The sequence below is a fragment of the Natator depressus genome, chromosome 12 (genome assembly GCF_965152275.1).
Source record: "Natator depressus isolate rNatDep1 chromosome 12, rNatDep2.hap1, whole genome shotgun sequence".
Classification (NCBI taxonomy): Eukaryota; Metazoa; Chordata; order Testudines; family Cheloniidae; genus Natator; species Natator depressus.
Window position 1 is genome coordinate 7,361,692 of NC_134245.1, and position 3,386 is coordinate 7,365,077.

At 46.7% G+C, this 3,386-nt stretch overlaps 1 long non-coding RNA gene across 1 annotated transcript; it reads left to right on the plus strand.

The window, feature by feature from the left end:
- The first annotated feature begins 240 nt into the window (after positions 1-240).
- On the plus strand, positions 241-2,891 carry LOC141996773 (uncharacterized). Its single transcript, XR_012641607.1, has 3 exons — positions 241-378; positions 788-1,970; positions 2,144-2,891. It is a non-coding gene; the product is annotated as an uncharacterized LOC141996773 (long non-coding RNA).
- The last annotated feature ends 495 nt before the right edge of the window (positions 2,892-3,386 follow it).

A 3,386-nucleotide genomic window follows, 5' to 3' on the forward strand; every position in this document is an offset into this window, starting at 1 on the left:
TTGTATGGAGAGAAACAAGATAAACCATCCCACAGAAGGTGTGCGTTTATACTCACTGTTACAAAATGAATCCAAGGACAAATCATTAACATTTGTTGCCTGACAAAAATACTCTGTCAAACATTGATCTTTGCAGCAGGTCAGATTTTGAGATGCAAGGATGACAGATGGCTGTAGGATACTGGAAGGAATTAGCGGATCCGGCCCTTTAAGGAGGTAAGAAATACAATACGCCATTGCCCAAACAAACAGTCAATGGTTCTGGACATACTTTCAGGTGGAAGAAATTTAACGGATGAAATCATCACCTCTCGAAAGGGCACAAGAAGTTGCTGTCCTGAATAAAGCAATAAAAAAGTGGGAGTTACCTGTTGAGAGGTAAGGAAAGTTTGTAATTCTAACCAATGATCATGACATCTTCTCCTTTCCCCTTCCCGGTTAATGGTTGGTTGTTCCAACAAGGACGTATCACAGAAAAAGTGCAACTAACCAGCGTCTGAAGATGAGCATTTAACCTGCTCTTCCATTTGCAGAGATGAGTTGTCCAGCTGATTCTCTTTGTGCAGAATTGATCATTGTTGCTTATTTATCAAATGTGAAGAAGAAGTCAGTGGAATTGATCATTTCTATCAAGAGGTAAGGAACGCACCTCCTCTCAGCACAGGGGCAGGAATAACTGGCTCTATTTCTATTTTCAGGTGGAATGAAGGTCTGACCATTAAGGGGGCGGGGGAAGATAAGAGGTTGCTGAATTTAATAGACAGGTAACGATATCTTTTACTTCTAGTTCAGAAAGAGGAAAGCAGCCAATTATATGCTTCAAGTTGTAACCAGTGTAGCTGGCTGTACCTCGAAGAATCAAAGCCTTGTGGTGGAACATCACTGACAAGTAAGTGAGCACTGGAAAGTCTGTAGAAGCCGAATGGTTTGGATGGGAAGGAACCATTTCTGTTGATGACTCTTCATAACTGGTAATGAATAATAATAAATCATTGTCAGGTTTTGCTAACTGGAGACGTGAACAGACCAGGTGGCCATTCCTACCAGGGAGAAGTGAGGGTAAGTGGCTGTCCCGGGCAAGGAGGTAAGAAATACCAGTCTCCAAACATCCATGTGTATATCAAGTGGTGTGGAGTTTCCTTTCAGGGAGAAGAACTGTGGTGGACCTTACTTGTCATGGGGAGAGTGTGAAAAGCAGAGGCAAGACAAAGTAACATGGACTTGCCAGCTGCTCAATCCATGGAGGACTCCAATGAGAAGACGCTGTTATTTCAAGGAACAACAAACAGAAAACAAACAGTCACTTCAAATAGTTCAGCTAGTTGCAAATCTTAATATGAAGCAAGTCAGCAGAACACAGACATGGAGGTAAGCACTGACGTTTCCCTGGTTGTCAAATGAACCTCATGCCAAAGCAACACTTACAGACCAAATAAATAGGTCACACATCGCACATCTCCAGACGGAAGAAGACCAGAGGGCTGTTGTGCTCTTGTAGGGATTAATGCAAATGCAACTTGCTGAACCAGGCATGTCAGTTGGGAAGAAAAAAAGCACATTTCTTTAATGTTCAGGTGGAAATGAATAGATCCTGTTATACTTTCAGATGAGAGAAATGCAGCTGATTTGAACTTTGAGGGTGTGAAAACTTCAGGAAGTTGCGAGAAGATCTGAGATATCTGCAGGAAGGAAACCAGTGAAACTCATCACTGCTGCCAAGAGGTAAGGAACTCACCTCATAATGGAGAAATTAATGGATCTGGTTTCCCTTCAGGTGAAAGAAATGCAGCTGATCTGATCTCCCAGGGGTTGAGGACGATAAGCAGTCATATTACATAAGAATAAAGGAACACATGTTCCCAGACCTGCAGAGAGGGAAAAAAGTTGCCTTCCTTGACTAGAATGGGAAGACAATCCCTTATCACCATCAAGTTTCAAACCCACAAGGCAGGAGACCGTCCCTGACAGAGGTGAGCGCTTAGGATTCTCTTATTGCTAAATGGAGGAGATCATGACGCATCGTGGACATTTATGGGCCTGTAAATCTGATAATAAGCAAACAAGTTACCTGTCAAATGCTGCTCTCTACAGCCACAGCTGTGCTCTGCAGGAACTAGTTTGTGAAGCTGATTTGTCTTTTCAGGAGAAGAGTTACAGACGCTCAGGATTTGAGCACAAAGGAATAGGAATGGAGCTGAACAGATCCAACACCTGAAAGGACAATTGGATCTCGTAAGATATGAGACCATGAAAAAGACCCTTCATTCAATAAAGCAACAGAATTGGCTCTGAGGAACGGTAAGCAGCATTTGGTAAGTCTACCAAATGAGCATATAATCAACTCTACAAAATTACTAACTTAAGTTGTGTCAAAGAGTTTGTTACAGCTGATCACACATCTCAGGATCTGAGAGGAGCTCAGGGGCATGGCAGACCTCAGGGGATTCATCTTTATGAGGAGATGATGAACCTGCTTGTCAGTGGCTTTGGTTAGACTTTCAGATGTAGGAAACAGAGCTAGTGTGGTGAGTATTCAAAAATAATGTTCAAAAGTTGCCTGGGGTCACCTCTTGGGCTAAGGGGAGCAGCTGGTCCCATCTGCCGGAATGGAAGCAAAGAAGAAAGAACTGGCCACTGGTTAGTACTGGGACACAGACAATCCCCTGGAGGGGCGTGGGACAGGTTATGTAACCATAGTGCCCAGTGGGCTCTTTCCCCACTGTGGTCCTGGCTCGCATGCACAGGGTGAAACTGATCGCCATGTTTGGGGTCAGGAAGGAATTTTCCTCCAGGGCAGATTGGCCAGAGACCCTGGAGGTTTTTCGCCTTCCTCTGGGGCATGGAGCAGGGACCAGCCCTTTGGGCCATTTAGAAACTGACAATAAAATCCATTCGAGAGATCTTGCCTCCCTTCGTTTTTTGCATTTTCTATAAACCCATCCTGTGCCCCTCTGCCAGGCCCCTGCTCCCAGCCACACAGCAGAGCAGAGTCCCTGCCTGGTGCACTGCTCCTCCCCATCAGAACCAGCATGGCCCCCCATGTCGCTCTTCCACCCCAGCTGGGCTCCAGCACAGGGGAGACCAGGCTGCCATCCCAGAGAGGGAACAGCCCTGTCCATGGCCCCCAAGGGATAGGGAGGGGAAATGGCCGGGTGCACCGGTCGAGGGGAAAGCAGGAAGCGCAGCGGCACTGTTACCACGTTCCTCTCCCAGGATGCCCCGAGGGGCCAGGGCAAGGCCTTTGGTCGGCCACATCCAAGCGCTCTGCCCTGCTGCTGTGGTCGTAAGAGCCCCTCTGGCCAAGCCACTGATGAGCGGCTCTGAAAGGGGTGGTCAATGACCCCAAAGCAGTTCTTCCATCGGCAAGGTGGAGCCACCGCTTCCTG